This window comes from Amphiura filiformis, chromosome 10 (genome assembly GCF_039555335.1).
Source record: "Amphiura filiformis chromosome 10, Afil_fr2py, whole genome shotgun sequence".
Classification (NCBI taxonomy): Eukaryota; Metazoa; Echinodermata; class Ophiuroidea; order Amphilepidida; family Amphiuridae; genus Amphiura; species Amphiura filiformis.
In genome coordinates this window covers 6541667-6559576 of record NC_092637.1, presented here as the reverse complement: position 1 = coordinate 6559576, position 17910 = coordinate 6541667, and the positions used below count along the sequence as shown (strand labels likewise).

The window sequence follows — 17910 nt, the reverse complement described above, 5'->3', positions numbered from 1 at the left end:
CATGAACCATGATCAGTGGTAGACTCCACTTTGTTGAAAGTAAAAGCATGCAATGGGCTATTCCATTTAAAATCCAAACCTCCTGTGAAAGATTTTGGAAATATCTTCCACTTAACTTACTTACTTGACTTTTTGTTCTCCATTGCTATCCTGAAGTCTGCTGCTTCCAATCGAAAGCGTCATCATTCAGAATGTCTACATAGGTTATAGTGGGTCTTCCAGATTTCCGCCCCCATGCTTGGGTATCCAATGAACCATTTTTGATGCGGCTCCTCACTTCTACTGATCTTGTGGCTTATTTTTGGAAGATCTCCATATAGGTCTGCATTTGTCATATGTTACTTGCGCCTAGGTATTTGAAATCATCGACCCCTCTAGTACTACACGTCATTTGTTGTGATGCTTTTCTCTTGTTATTGTAAGACATGAACTTTGTTTTACTTCCATTCATCTTCAGGCCCACTATTGCCGCTGAAGTCTCAACTCTGTGAAGCAGTTCTTGTTGTTTTCCTTAGACAACAGTGCAATGTCGTCAGCAAAATCAAAGTCTGTCACCACCACCAGTACAACTCTCCTGCTTCACCTCTTTTCCAGGTGGAATCCTAGCTCCTCTTCGCTTCCATCAATAGCCATTCTCAGTTTTCACATGTACCTCCACAGTCTACATAGAAAAGAACATTAAAATTCATTTAACACCTGCTGCTCATTTTTGTAAAAAAGCAATTGTCAAAAGTTTTACCATTTGAATATATCTTTCCATTCAACTTTTAAAATCTCATTAGATTTATTGGAATGACATGGTTCAACATCAGGCATGCAACCCAACCAAAGTCATATCAAATCAAAGGCATATCTGTATACTGTTATACCCCCTATGGGCCTGCCAGAAACCCCTCTCAGCCTGCCTAAAGATCCCCAATTTTAACGACCCATGGCTCATAATTATTGTACACGTAAAGAACATGCATCATTGGCTTAGTTATGAGTACACAATTAAACAACTTGTTTTCTTCAATATGAAAGGTCAAAATTTTCAATTGATCATCGGCTTTTCCTCCCAGCTACATACACTTTAAGAATATATCATTACATTTATAAAATTTACTTCGAGGACTGTTATATATCAAAAATGTGAAAAATATCAAATTTTTATAATTTGTCATAAAATTTGTATTATATCGCTAATTTCAAAAAAAAGAAAATTATTTGATATCAGAAAGACATTCTTCGTATTTAGAATGCAATTCGATATGTCTGATGTGCTCTCATGACCCATAAGAAATACTTTCGAAACGCTCAAAACGCTCATTCCAGATCCCTTAACTTACTTACTTGACTTATGTCGAGTGGTGTCCTCAAACTTTTTGTTCTCCATTGCTATCCTGAAGTCTGCTGCTTCCAATCGAAGGCGTCATCATTCAGAATGTCTACATAGGTTATAGTGGGTCTTCCAGGTTTCTGCCTCCCATGCTTGGGTATCCAATGAACCATTTTTAATGCGGGCTCCTCACTTCTACTGATCTTGTGGCTTATTTTTGGAAGATCTCCTAGGTATTTGAAATAATCGACTCCTCTAGTACTACACCGTCATTTCTTGTGATGCTTTCTCTCTTGTTATTGTAAGATATGAACTTTGTTTTACTTCCATTCATCTTCAGGCCCACTATTGCAGCTGAAGTCTCAACTCTGTGAAGTAGTTCTTGTTGTTTTCCTCAGACAACAGTGCAATGTCGTCAGCAAAATCAAAGTCTGTCACCACCACCGGTACAACTCTCCTGCTTCACCTCTTTTCCAGGTGGAATCCTAGCTCCTCTATGATGAAAACACAAATATTTATATGTGAATACAGATTAAACATTAAGTTACATTATTACATAGTGCAGTTTTTAATGCTACAATTAAGACTCTAGAACAGATGATGGGAGGTTATTCCACTCTGATATGGTATTTAGAAAGAAACTGTATTTGTACACATTTGATGATACTCTCATGGACCGGAACTTCAGGGGATGATATTGTCTAGAAGTTAGTTTAGACATCTGATGCATAGAAAACCCAGAGTCCTATAAGATTTCATAGATAAAATGCTGACTAGATCACCCTAGCCCAAAACATTTGGAATGCTCAGTCAAAGCCAGATCCTACTCATTTTTGATACAATCCAATGTCCAGGCATATATTATGACTAAACATTAAGCAAATTCTTACTACTAAAAATTAAGTTTAGACATCTGATGCATAGAAAACCCCGAGTCCTATAAGATTTCATAGATAAAATGCCGACTAGATCACCCTAGCCCAAAACATTTGGAAAGCTCAGTCAAAGCCAGATCCTACTCATTTTTGATACAATCCAATGTCCAGGCATATATTATGACTAAACATTAAGCAAATTCTTACTACTAAAAATTAAGCAATTCTTTGTTTTTAAGCCTTTTCAAATGTATTTCTTGAATCTAAAGTTTCCCATTTTAAAGTTTTGTCTGGAAAGTCATATCAGGAGATTCCTATTTACAGATACACACCCTTGTGTTTGTTCATCTTCAAATTGACTGAAATCTTTGAATCAAAATACAATCAAAGAAAGATTAGTAATATTCCTGCGAGCATTTTTGGTCTGCAAAATTTAAGACAAATGATTATGCTTTTTACCTCATCCGGTTTTGTCCATTTATATAGTAAAGAGAGAGCAGTGGGACTATCATGCTCCTTAGGTCATCAGTCTTCTTGAACACTGTTGAGGTGTGTAGCAAACTCCTTTATTTTGATGCCTTAGCAAAGGTGTGGAAAGATGCCTGTAGGCCCTAAATGAAAGATTGAAACAAAAAAAGCAATATTAAACAATGTATTCTTTTTATCAGTATATTTCTACCTACCATGCTGGCCCAGATAGCTTTGATAAACAAAGCAAAAAATGGAAAAAAATAGTGCAAGAGGAAGGAGAGAAGGCCACTCCCGAACACAATTTTGTACAATTTTACTCTTAGCCCTTACTTTGTGAGAAAGGAAATTGGAATTCCAATCTCAAGCCCAGATGCAAAGGCTGTTGTGTTATACCCCCTATGGGCCTGCCAGAAACCCCTCTCAGCCTGCCTAAAGATCCCCAATTTTAACAACCCATGGCTCATAATTATTTGCACACGTAAAGAACATGCATCATTGGCTTATAGTTATGAGTACACAATTAAACAACTTGTTTTCTTCAATATGAAAGGTCAACATTTTCAATTGATAGTTGGCTTTTCCTCCCAGCTACATACACTTTAAGAATATATCATTACATTTATAAAATTTACTTCGAGGACTGTTATCTCCAAAATGTGAAAAATATCGAATTTTTATAATATGTAATAAAATTTATATTATATCATAAATAAAAAAAAAAAAGAAAATTATTTGATATCAGAAAGACATTCTTCGTATTTAGAATGCAATTCGATATGTCTGATGTGCTCTCATGACCCATAAGAAATACTTTCGAAACGCTCAAAACGCTCATTCCAGATCCCTTAACTTACTTACTTGACTTATTTCGAGTGGTGTCCTCAAACTTTTTGTTCTCCATTGCTATCCTGAAGTCTGCTGCTTCCAATCGAGCGTCATCATTCAGAATGTCTACATAGGTTATAGTGGGTCTTCCAGGTTTCTGCCTCCCATGCTTGGGTATCCAATGAACCATTTTTTAATGCGGGCTCCTCACTTCTACTGATCTTGTGGCTTATTTTTGGAAGATCTCCTAGGTATTTGAAATCATCGACCCCTCTAGTACTACACCGTCATTTCTTGTGATGCTTTCTCCCTTGTTATTGTAAGACATGAACTTTGTTTTACTTCCATTCATCTTCAGGCCCACTATTGCAGCTGAAGTCTCAACTCTGTGAAGCAGTTCTTGTTGTTTTCCTCAGACAACAGTGCAATATCTCGTCAGCAAAATCAAAGTCTGTCACCACCACCGGTACAACTCTCCTGCTTCACCTCTTTTCCAGGTGGAATCCTAGCTCCTCTTCGCTTCCATCAATAGCCATTCTCAGTGCAAAGTTTCCACACTTACCTCCACAGTCTACATAGAAAAGAACATTAAAATTAATTTAAGACCTGCTGCTTTTTTTTTGACAAAGCGCGCAATTGTCAAAAGTTTTACCATTTGAATACATCTTTTCATTCAACTTTTAAAATCTCATTAGATTTATTGGAATGACGTGGTTCAACATCAGGCATGCAACCCAACCAAAGTCATATCAAATCAAAGGCATATCTGTATACTTTTGGTCTGCAAAATTTAAGACAAATGATTATGCTTTTTACCTCATCCGGTTTTGTCCATTTATATAGTAAAGAGAGAGCAGTGGGACTATCATGCTCCTTTAGGTCATCAGTCTTCTTGAACACTGTTGAGATGTGTAGCAAACTCCTTTATTTTGATGCCTTAGCAATAGGTGTGGAAAGATGCCTGTAGGCCCTAAATGAAAGATTGAAAAGAAAAGAAAAAAGCAATATTAAACAATGTATTCTTTTTATCAGTATATTTCTACCTACTATGCTGGCCCAGATAGCTTTGATAAACAAAGCAAAAAATGGAAAAAAAAATAGTGCAAGAGGAAGGACAGAAGGCCACTCCCAAACACAATTTTGTACAATTTTACTCTTACCCTTACTTTGTGAGAAAGGAAATTGAATTCCAATCTCAAGCCCAGATGCAAAGGTTATGTTATACCCCCTATGGGCCTGCCAGAAACCCCTCTCAGCCTGCCTAATAAAGATCCCCTAATTTTAACGACCCATGGCTCATCACACGTAAAGAACATGCATCATTGGCTTAGTTATGAGTACACAATTAAACAACTTGTTTGTTTTCAACAACATCTTCTATGAACATTTTTGTATACCTTAAAGTCAATCGCCTTTTGTGTATCTATTGGTTAACTGCATGTAGAGTGCTATAGCAAAAACACGCATTGGCCACAGTTGTTGAATGCTGTGTTGTTCACTGCTGCATCATACTCTGCCATATCAAGCCAGTCATCTTTGTCATCTTTTTATAGATTGTCATCTTCATCAATACTGGGATTACCTGCCTGAGGAAATTAAACCTGTAATTTCAAATAAGTTTTAATCTAACTAGACATGACAAGTGAAACTAAGTATTACAGGAAATTTGGAAGTAATGCATCATATAATTTTGCTTTTTCTATTGCAAAGATTAGTTAGTATTTAATACTAAAGCAAGCTCGGTCCCTGTGTGTGATTGTGATTTACCAATAACATATTAACATATTAAGTACATTTGATAACATAACCACCTTAAATGCTGCTTTCATGTTACACAGTGTAACATCAGGGGTGTTCAGAAATAAATTTTGCTGGTATGGCCCGATTTACCTTTTGCTGGCACCTGTGCATGGCAACATAATTGCCACCCTGGCTAATTGGATTGAAGACATCCCTCCCCACCACCGTCACCCAAGTTTTTTCCAAGCTGTCCCACTTACCAGGAAAAAAGCACACGAAAATTTGAAAAAGTGTGTGCGTAGTGCACAAAAGTTTGCTATTTCAATGTTAAAATTTGGAGATGAACCAGACTCACCGAGTCAGTGATCAAAATTTCCAAATCCTCCACTGATCTGCTACTAATAAAAAGAACATTAACAGGACAAATGTGCATGAAACGCGCAAAAAAATTGCAAGTTTAAATGCTGAAATCGTGCCAAAGGAAAATGCATAGGCGTTTTACAACTTTGGTTACTTTTGTCCTGTTATTTTGATCCAGCCAAGGAGGTTTTTTCAGGCATGAGAGGAGTTGCCCTAGCACTCATAATGATTAAGGCTTACATATAGAAAGGATGGAATTATAATATTTTTAAGATTCATGTTTAAGTTTGAGATGAAAAAAAAAAGGAATTTCCAATGGGACGTCTCACAGATCTACTGACAGAATGGCTTTACCAAGATAAATGCACTTTGCGGCAATTTGGCATTTTAAAACCCTAACACTTTTAATAAGTTAAAGAAGATACGAAAAAGGAGAGAAGATGAACAAAGAAGTCACTTGGCACCCCCGGGATTCGAACCTTTGACCCCCCCCTCGCATGCCAACCACATAATTACGGACCGGTAGCTACACAGGTTATCACTGCATGGGCAGCAATTCCGTGAGCATATAACACTTAGGGTGATTGTGTCATCGCAGACCCTGGATTCACGAATGCGCCTGGCCAACATTATTGTAGGCCAACAATATAGCGGCCCAAATTACAAACTTATTGTAGTTTTTATTCCCTCGCTCTCATGGTGATGTGAGAGACACTCATACTCTAACCCCTTGTACCACACCCCCTCCTCCCCTTCTCTCTTCCTTTCTCTTTTACCTTTTTTCGGGATCGCCAGGGGGTGTCAAGAACACTTTTCATACCTTTTTATATACCCTTTGTATATATAACCCAACAAAACAGATGTTTTGTGAACAATGTCGAAACCGATGTTTTCTAGGTATGTCTTACCTCAAGTTTCTTTTTGTTATTTGTCTTGACCTCCTCTTCAATCTTGATCATCTTTTGAACAGTCAACAGTGATGTACATGTAGCTGGTTTACCAGAGCTTGAGAAAGGCATGGACGTATTGGTTCTCTACAACAGTGAAAGGCTGTATCCACTGATGAGGTTCAGGAGGGATTCTCTCTTCTATTACTACTTCTAGTTATGGTATGTGTTGGGTCATACAGCTTCACTTCATGATTTCTGTTATCATATTTCTGCTACACGAAGGAGTCCAGCACCAGCAGTTGTATTTTGTTGATATTCAGCGTACCTGCAAAAATCCCAAAAATGAGACAATGGTTGAATTAGTTGAATGAATGGATACTTTTAAATCATGTGACTTCACAAGACTAGTTGAGTGGATCCAGTGTTAATAATATCCTTCACATATTTAATGAATATGGAGTGTTTGATATGACAATGTAGTGACATAGAAGCTAGCTCACAGATTGTCATCTGGAATCTTAGTTTAGACCCAGATACCAGGTTATTCAAGTTCTCTAACCCGATATAAGACACACACGCCTACACCCCCACCCCCACACACATCTAGACCCAAATGCCAAGAGCAAAATTGTACAGATTTGTTGTGAATGGACATTATTTTCCTTGCTCTTTTCCTTCTTTCTTTTCTTTTCATGCTTGACAGCTTGGTTTGAGCAATAGCCTGGTCCCATCAGGACCAAAGCATGTGTTCATCCAGACTGACTGGTTAAACAAACAAACAAATAAAACAAACAAACAAATATCGCACCCTCTAGTTAATTGTGACCAGATGTAAACAAGATTTTGAGCCGAACAAGTGAGGTAAAGCATAAAAATTGGAATTTACTACTAGCGCCCATGCATGTTACTCCCACGGTTGTAATACAATACAATCCTCTGGGTGTGTTTATGTGTATCCCGCATGTTTTTCCATTGTAATAATAAAAACACGGTTCCATCGTTTTATTCAAAATCTCGGATTTTGACAAAACTACAGCACCTAAAGTCTTGATTTTTGCAGAGTATCTTTATTGACTAAAGTAAGATTACAATCGTGCAAAAAACGGAATTGTTATAATATGGCTTTAACATAAATTGAAACAGAAAACATCTGTACCAACTGGTTTTTGTTTTGTGACGGTAAATTTTGTATGTTTAGATCAAGTCACAATCGTAAGTCCGAAAACCACTTCAAGGTAGGTGCATAGTCCAGCTGCAAGTTGTTCTTTTATAAGGTTACATCAGGAAATCCAAATTAATCAATTTTCATTCAAATTGATGTCAAATTCTTTCTCAACATTCCTGATTTAACAAAATTTTGAATTTTGACCCCTGTATTACCTTAAATATCCCACGGGTGATAATAGTTGTGCCTCATACTCCAGTCCCAAATGTGCAAAAGACTACCCCTTACCCTAACTTGCATATTTGGTTTTATTGTACATGGTGGTTCGATTCATTCTGCATCACCCAGAACAATAATCAGCAAAAGAACATGTTTCATAAAACTGGCATAACCATCATATATGGCTTTCTTTGCAGCTGGACTACTGAGTCGGGAACACTTAACGGATACAAGACGAATGTTGAGGGCCCCGTTCCTCAAGACAAGACACCCCATGGCCATTGGCCCAGCTTACAAAGGCTCAAGAGGGCCGCGCACGTTAGAGAACACGCTGTGCATCTGTTTATGTTCTCGCCCCACACCATAGCGGGTAACCAAGTGGCACAGTCCCTCGGAGGTGACATAGACGAAGGACATCGTGTAAACCAATCCCTCGCTGGCACTATGACATTCAATAGAGGCATCGTACTCACGGCATCTTCCCAGACAAACGATACAAACGCTAACATATATTGTATAGGAGGGATGCACGTACCATAGCAATGTACTAATTTTGAATTTGCGTATTTATTTTTTTTACTTTTCTAAATTTGGGTACATATATTGACAGCTAACAGCCTTGCTTCAACTAGAATTCCTAAACCAAATCAATATAATTGAATACCTAAGTGGAAGAAGGACCCAACTTCATCAAAACTGTTTTTGAGATATTAAGAAAAAACTTAAATATTTGTAAAAGTTTTATAGACGGAATGTTTTCATCTTCAAGGACTTTTAATACATGAACATACAATATTACATACATTCAAAATTATATATGTTTCCATGGCAATGTACAGTTCTTAATACTGAGCTGAAGTTGGGCCCTTCTTCCACTAATATATTATAGGTGCGAGTTCGTAAGCAGATGTGTTATAAATAGCTACAGAAATTTGATAATCATCCATTAATTGCACAAGTAGAAGCATGAAAATATGTTAGCAAGAAAGTTTATTGTAGTGAAAAGCAGATTTCTTGGATGAACAAAATTCCTCTTTAACCCAATATTTGTGGAAGATGGGCCAAACTCCATGGAGTTGGGCCTTTCTTCCATGAAAACCATGATTAAGTGTATGTGGAAGACTATTTAGAGAGTTGATTTTGGTTCATCTTTCACACACAATAAAGAATAGTTTGCAGGCAATAAAATGCTGGTTCTATCTGATGTTTAAAAAAAAAAATGAATTGGGCCCTTCTTCAATTCAGGTATTGTGCCCAACCTCAAATGTCTGAAACCTTATTGTGCATGTACTATGATAGTTGTCGCGCAAATAAAATGCAGTTCCTAAAGTTTCATTATTGATTTTGTGTTATCATTAATCAAGTCACCATCCTCAACACCATCCCCAAGAGTCATATCACCTTCATCATCACCCTGACAAAATATTCTGACATCTTGTTCCAACTTGCCAATTTATCTGTGAGAGATCCTTATAAAGTCTCCATAAGAGCCAGTAAGATTAATCAAGACAATAGGATATGTTGTTGAAACTGGTATAGAAGAGTCTTGTATCACAGACAGGAAACTCAGAGACTAACCCAACCTGTCCAAGCTATGCATAGGAGAATAACATCAGCTGAAATGAGCTACAGGGAACCATGCTCACACAAGTCAGGAATCTCTTGCGCCGATATGCTTGCAGCGCACACTTATGCACTTGCAGTGCACAGATGCCCTTGGCTCGCACCAAGCACTTGCCCCTCACAAACCAAGCCAAACTGAGCTTCTGACAAAGGCCAGGTAAGGGTATGGTAGGGGTACCTGATCAGGATGCTGGAATCTAGTGGGTAGTCCCACATTTGAGACCAACATTGACAGGAATGTTGCTGCCGGGGGTCTCAACTTTGGTTTGGGTAGGGATGAGCGGCTGATACCTCAAAAAGTACCCAACCGTAAACCAAAGGACTAGAAATTCTACCAATTTTTTTATAAATTTTTGCAAATTTGTGTAAAGAAAAATTTGCACTTTTTTGAGAAAATTTTGAAGAAAAAAACACCCTTTCAAATTTTCATGAAATTATGGCCATCAATAAACCAAAATGGCTGAAAATCCACCTAAGTCTAAATGGCTGAAAATGTACCCCAAATGTGTCGTACATCCCCATACCCTCATTTCCAATAAGACCCTCCCCCTTCCTTGGTTTTTGCTGTCCAAATGGGTCATGTTTTTCATAGAAAAACGACTAGGTGCCAAAAACATAACAATTCTACGCCGGACAGTCGGACTTGATGACCAAGCACTACGCCGGGCAGCCGGACTTGATGACCAATGAAGATGGTGGGATCTAGAGGGGTGCCCACACTTGGGGGAAACATATACAGGGATGTGCTATCCAAATAGGTATATTTGCCAAAACCTTGACATGGATCAGGCCCATACGCAGAATTTGTTTGGGGGGGGGGTGCTGATTTTGAAAAAGCATACTTTTTTTTTCTCAAGGGGGCAATTTTGTGAAAAGTGGACTTTCTTTCCAAAATATGGACCTTTTTTTGATATGAAACCCATAAAAACCTGATTTACATGTAATCTGTAATTTATATAGGCCTACTGACAGCTACATGTATTTGAATGAGACTTCAACTTTGTCAATACTGCCGTCTCTTCATTTTTTGCCAAATTTTTCATTTCAAAAATACCAAATGACAATTTGAATGACTTATCTTTCACTTTTAAGCAACTTTTGAACTTTGAATTTTTTTTATACTTGCGCAGCTGGGATCACTGAATGGTTCTTTAATCATAAACCATTCACTTGACCCTGGCAGACCAGGGTAGAGTTAGGAACGTTCCAATGAGTCCATTCTAATAGCACCTAACTTATACACAAGATTGACCACAATAATATGATTGAATTCCAGATGCAGAAAAATACTCTGAATCAATTCTGAAGAAATTGTGTTAATCGTATAGGGCCAACACACTAGCTACTATAAACTTTTTCTTTCATTTATTTATTGGATTTTGGTCTAATTGTAGCTGAGAGTTTATATTTTCTGATATTTATTTTTTTCTGAGGAAATGGTGTTCATTGTCAGATATACACCCTATATGCATATTTTTGATTGGTAAAATTGGAAAAATTATGCATGTGAATAAGTAACTAAAATTTACTCCAGTCGGCATTATTTAATTACCAATTTTACGATTAAGGGGATACTACACCCCTGGCCGATTTTGTGCCTATTTTTGCATTTTTCTCAAAAATTATAGCGCATTGGTGACAAGTAAGATATGTATATGATAGGGGCAAGGACAACAACTACTGCATTGAAAATTCAGCAACTCAAGGAAAGAAGTTCTAATTTGCAATTCAAGTTGCATAATTCCACAACTTTGTGCTGGAAAAACTGGCATAAAGAGACAAGGCCCATGATTTTGTTTCAAATGGATACCGATAGTTGTTAGTTTACAATCTTAGCTTTACATTAAGTGGCAAATTTAATATCCCAGATTACTGAACTCACAGAGGTTGCCAAAAACATTTTAGAGAAGAATATGCTGCTCCTGTGTGTATCATTCAGCAACGCCAAATTTGCATATGCAAATTAGGAAATATGGTGGTTTGGAAAAGCTTCTCCTACCTTAATCATTCACTTACCAAAAATAGTTTACCATTATACTATTCAACCTGTGCTGTTAATATACATGTTCTGCTGCTATACATTAAAAACAAATTTGCACAAAGGCATTTTGCATCATTCCATAAAGCTTGCCCTAGAAGCCTAATTCATTCATTTACACAAACCAAAAGAATTAAGCCCATAAATTTGAAATCTTAAATTATATATTTGAAACATGATTTAAAATAATATATATATTGATTTCAATCAATCTACACTTTAAAAGTTGAATAACAAGTAATTAAATAACAAATAAATAAAAATATATTTAAATGCTGAAAGAATCCATGTGACTTTTTAAATGTCTTTCTGACTGTCTGCTCCTTCTTCTTGCATTATGTACAAGATACACCAAAGTGCAGTTGCACTGGGTTGCAGAATTGTACAGATAAAAAATGATCTGCCAGAGATCGCTATGTGGACGTTTCTGCAATGACCCAGAGGTATATGCATCTAACCATGGTGGTGTGGGGTGCAGCACATAAATATACCCCCACTCCCCGTGCGTGACAGGTAGTACTGGGTTACGTTGTACCAGTAGCAATTTCTTGACCTGACCAATCTCGATCGACTGTGATTCTACCTGGGTCTGTTAATTATTTTGAGCAACATTGGGGCCTATGTGTTTTAATTATATTTGGGAAATAAATAAACATAATAAAGGTTTGGCCATTTACTGCTACATGCCAGAGGCTACATGCTAGTGAATTCATCTCCCAACTCGGGCAGGAAATGTCAATATCCCTGCACTTAGTAACCCCTCAAAACTTTGTGAAAAAACTTGACATGTGTTTTGTTTAGATACCTTGAACAAAAATGTGGCAATTGCAGTAACCACAACAGAAAGGTAGTGCATTTTCAATTTTTTGCTTTTCATATTAAAACCGCTGGAGCAATTCAACTGAAAGCATAAACAAATTAATATGATCTGAGTATATAAGTGCTTCACCTCCAAACAAGAACAGTTATCACAGACTGGATGTTTTTGAAATGAGATGCCTTGGAGTTTCCCTTTTTCAGGGTTTCTTCAATAACAGCTGTGACATATATCATTAACAATAACCATGTATTCCCAAGCTGGTTAAAAATTGCTTATTTTGAATTATCTTTTAGGTATTGAATTTAAAATTTAAAGCAAACATTGCTGAACATTAATGAAATTTTTGGCCTTGGGTTGTTGCAATCCATAACAATACCCTTTGCTCAACTTCAACAAAGACTCATTCAGTGAATAATTAAGTAATTTTTCCTCTGTTCTTCCATGAGACCCAGTGAACGAACAATTAGCGGACCACATAGATAAAGAATTAAGCCCATAAATTTGAAATCTTGAATTATATATTTGAAACATGATTTAAAATAACATATATTTTGATTTCAATCAATCTACACTTTAAAAGTTGAATAACAAGTAATTAAATAACAAATAAATATAAAAAATATATTTAAATGCTGAAAGAATCCATGTTTTTGTTTCTTTGTTACTTTTTAAACGTCTTTCTGACTATCTGCTTCTTCTTCTTGCGTTATGTACAAGATACACCAAAGTGCAGTTGCACTGGGTTGCAGAATTGTACAGATAAAAACATGTGGGAGGCCGCGCTACGTGGACATTTCTGCAATGACCCCTGAGGTATGTGCATCTAACCATGGTGGGGTGGGGTGCAGCACTTAAATATACCTCCACTCCCCTTGCGTGACAGGTAGTACTGGGTTACGTCGTACCAGTAGCAATTTCTTGACCTGACCGATCTCCTGTGATTCTACCTGGGTCTGTTAATTATTTTAAGCAACATTGGGGCCTATGTGTTTTAATTGTATTTGGGAAATAAATAAACATAATAAAGGTATGGCCATTTACTGCTACATGCCAAAGGCTACATGCTAGTGAATTCATCTCCCAACTAGGGCAGGAAATGTCAATATCCCTGCACTTAGTAACCCCTCAAAACTTTGTGGAAAAACTTGACATGTGTTTCGTTTAGATACCTTGAACAAAAATGTGGCAATTGCGGTAACCACAACAGGAAGGTAGTGCATTTTCAATATTTTGCTTTTCATATTAAAACCGCTGGAGCAATTCAACTGAAAGTATAAACAATCGGACCATGCCCGGGATCACGCCTCTTTCAATGAATGCTTATTATTGTTATTTAATATGTTCTGAGTATAAGTACTTCAAGTTAATAACTTTTATACAGAGCTATAAATACAACTCAAAGCATGAAGAAATCAAACCATGCCCATCTAAATTGATATGGTTTTTAAATGTTCAAAGTAAATTGTATACAATGAATACTTATTAATATGATCTGAGTATATAAGTGCTTCACCTCCAAACAAGAACAGTTATCACAGACTGGATGTTTTTGAAATGAGATGCCTTGGAGTTTCCCTTTTCAGGGTTTCTTCAATAACAGCTGTGGCATATATCATTAACAATAACCATGTATTCCCAAGCTGGTTAAAAATTGCTTATTTTGAATTATCTTTTAGGTATTGAATTTAAAATTTAAAGCAAACATTGCTGAACATTAATGAATTTTTTTGGCCTTGGGTTGTTGCAATCCATAACAATACCCTTTGCTCAACTTCAACAAAGACTCATTCAGTGAATAATTAAGTAATTTTTCCTCTGTTCTTCCATGAGACCCAGTGAACGAACAATTAGCAGACCACATAGATAAAGAATTAAGCCCATAAATTTGAAATCTTGAATTATATATTTGAAACATGATTTAAAATAACATATATTTTGATTTCAATCAATCTACACTTTAAAAGTTGAATAACAAGTAATTAAATAACAAATAAATATAAAAAATATATTTAAATGCTGAAAGAATCAATGTTTTTGTTTCTTTATTACTTTTTAAACGTCTTTCTGACTATCTGCTTCTTCTTCTTGCGTTATGTACAAGATACACCAAAGTGCAGTTGCACTGGGTTGCAGAATTGTACAGATAAAAAATATCTGCCAGGGATCGCTACGTGGACATTTCTGCAATGACCCTGAGGTATGTGCATCTAACCATGGTGGGGTGGGGTGCAGCACTTAAATATACCTCCACTCCCCTTGCGTGACAGGTAGTACTGGGTTACGTCGTACCAGTAGCAATTTCTTGACCTGACCGATCTCCTGTGATTCTACCTGGGTCTGTTAATTATTTTGAGCAACATTGGGGCCTATGTGTTTTAATTGTATTTGGGAAATAAATAAACATAATAAAGGTATGGCCATTTACTGCTACATGCCAAAGGCTACATGCTAGTGAATTCATCTCCCAACTAGGGCAGGAAATGTCAATATCCCTGCACTTAGTAAGTAACCCCTCAAAACTTTGTATCATTCCACAAAGCTTGCCCTAGAAGCTCAATTTATTTAAACATAACCCGAAAGAATTGAGCCCATAAATTTGAAATCTTGAATTATATATTTGAAACATGATTTAAAATAACATATATTTTGATTTCAATCAATCTATACTTTAAAAGTTGAATAACAAGTAATTAAATAACAAATAAATAAAAATATATTTAAATGCTGAAAGAATCCATGTGTTTTGTTTCTTTGTTACTTTTTTAATGTCTTTCTTGCTGTCTGCTTCTTCTTCTTGCGTTATGTACAAGATACACCAAAGTCCAGTTGCACTGGGTTGCAGAATTGTGCAGATAAAAAATGATCTGCCAGAGATCGCTATGTGGATGTTTCTGCAATGACCCAGAGGTATGTGCATCTAACCATGGTGGTGTGGGGTGCAGCACATAAATATACCCCCACTCCCCTTGCGTGACAGGTAGTACTGGGTTACGTCGTACCAGTAGCAATATCTTGACCTGACCGATCTCGATCGACTGTGATTCTACCTGGGTCTGTTAATTTTTTAAGCAACATTGGGGCCTATGTGTTTTAATTATATTTGGGAAATAAATAAACATAAAAGGTTTGGCCATTTACTGCTACATGCCAGAGGCTACATGCTAGTGAATTCATCTCCCAACTTGGGCAGGAAATGTCAATATCCCTGCACTTAGTAACCCCTCAAAACTTTGTGAAAAAACTTGACATGTGTTTCGTTTAGATACCTTGAACAAAAATGTGGCAATTGCGGTAACCACAACAGGAAGGTAGTGCATTTTCAATTTTTTGCTTTTCATATTAAAACCGCTGGAGCAATTCAACTGAAAGTATAAACAATCGGACCACGCCCGGGATCACGCCTCTTTCAATGAATGCTTATTATTGTTATTTAACATGTTCTGAGTATAAGTACTTCAAGTTAATAACTTTTATACAGAGCTATAAATACAACTCAAAGCATGAAGAAATGAAACCATGCCCCTCTAAATTGATAAGGTTTTTAAATTTTCAAAGTAAATTGTATACAATGAATACTTATTAATATGATCTGAGTATATAAAGTGCTTCACCTCCAAACAAGAACAGTTATCGCAGACTGGATGTTTTTGAAATGAGATGCCTTGGAGTTTCCCTTTTCAGTGTTTCTTCAATAACAGCTGTGGCATATATCACTAACAATAACCATGTATTCCCAAGCTGGTTAAAAATTGCTTATTTTGAATTATCTTTTAGGTATTGAATTTAAAATTTAAAGCAACTGACATTAATGAAATTTTTTGCCCTTGGGTTGTTGCAATCCATAACAATACCGTTTGCTCAACTTCAACAAAGACTCATTCAGTGAATAATTAAGTAATTTTTCCTCTGTTCTTCCATGAGACCCAGTGAACGAACAATTAGCAGACCACATAGATAAAGATGTGGTCAAAGAGCAGACATCATATGTGACACAGACGTCATGTTACATGTCACTACAGCCCAATCCGAGCTCCTCAATTTCCCAATCTTGCCAAACATTCAGCAGATTAGTTACAAAACTACAAAGTGAAGCTGCAGAAATGGCCTACAAAATGGCTCCTTAGATTCAACACAGGGAAATGCAAAACTATGCATTTTGGAAACGCCAACCCAGAAGTTAATTACATAATGCATGGTTTTACACTTGGAAGCCATACAGGAAGAGAAAGTCCTGGGTGTTTATCTGACTAGGGACTGCAAGTCGAGTGTACAATGTACCAAAGCAACCCAGAAGGCACTAAGGAGGGTAGCAAACAAGTTTGATGTAAAAGGGAGAGCCACAGTTTACAAAGGCCAGGTCCGTAGTGTTATGGAGTATGCCTCACTATGCTAGATGAGTGCCTCAACCACCACCCTGAAGCTCCTTGACTTCATACAGAGCAAAGCATTGAGGATTATTGGTGTTGTCGAGCAGCAGGCAAGAATGGATCTTAACATCCCCTCTTTACATCACAGACAACAGGTGGCTGCTGCATCTGTGCTCTACAAGATGCACACCAGCTTGTGCCCACCAGACTTGAAAGCATTGCTGCCCAAGCATTATGTGATCAGACGAGCCACACGCACCAGTCTCTCAATGCCAAGTCATGCACTGACTGAGCCAGTCTCAAGAACCGGCAGAACTTTCGTCCATTTTGCAGTCCATGTTTGGAATGGACTCCCAGACAGTGTAGTTGGAGAGATCACTGATTATGGAGCTCAATCCGTGTACATCAACATCTTTCAGGATGATGATTAGTAGAGGGTTCTTGTCACTCTCCTAAGCTGCTGTGAATCATTGATTAGCCCATAATGATTACTAATAATAGTGCCCTGTTGCCTATATAAGGCCATGAATTATCTGCGGGTTAAACATACATTCAAATTCATTAACAGAGATGGCGTCACCAACAGAGCTTACATCACACCACACCTGACATACTGTGTTCAAGCTTGGAGTCCTGGATTAAAGAAAGATCGCCACTCTGGAAAAAAGTTCAAAAAAGAGCTACTAAGTTGGACCCAGATATCAGAGACATCAGATCCACGAGGAAGAAGTGGTTAGTGCACCTCCATATCCCAATGTTTAAGGCAAAATTAGATATTGGATGAGAAGGATGTCTTCAATAACAGCTACACATAACATCATACACATATGCATATTACGTCGACATCAGTAAACCATGTATTCCCAACCTGGGTAAAAATGTTTTTGAAAAATCTTAGGGTATTGAATTTTAAACTTAAGAACAAACATTGCTGAACATACTAATGAAATGTTGGCTATCGTGCAGACAAAAGGTGTTTGCTGTATTCAATGTTAAAATGTAAGAATGTGTTTGTTATTTAATATTGCAATATCATCCACCAGTGCAGCATAAAGATATGTACTTGAGGAAGCCAACTATCAAAGTGGTGGGTTGCCATTTGTGTATGAATTAATTCATGTTTAAAAACGTAGAAATTCAAGTTGTTTATTAAAGAGTCATCAAATTTGAAGGAAATTACTAACCAGGGTTGTAGCTAC

The 17910-nt window shown here is 37.0% G+C and overlaps 1 long non-coding RNA gene across 2 annotated transcripts; it reads right to left on the bottom strand.

Moving 5' to 3' along the window:
• Positions 1-391: 391 nt before the first annotated feature.
• LOC140162446 (uncharacterized) lies at positions 392-7423 on the bottom strand. Of its 2 annotated transcripts, XR_011860287.1 has the most exons (7): positions 6498-7423; positions 4887-5090; positions 4306-4459; positions 3523-4060; positions 2653-2804; positions 1333-1812; positions 392-661 (listed from the first exon to the last, which is right to left on the bottom strand). It is a non-coding gene; the product is annotated as an uncharacterized lncRNA (long non-coding RNA). The 2 variants fall into 2 exon arrangements; XR_011860286.1 differs by lacking the exon at positions 1333-1812.
• Between the last annotated feature and the right edge of the window lie 10487 nt (positions 7424-17910).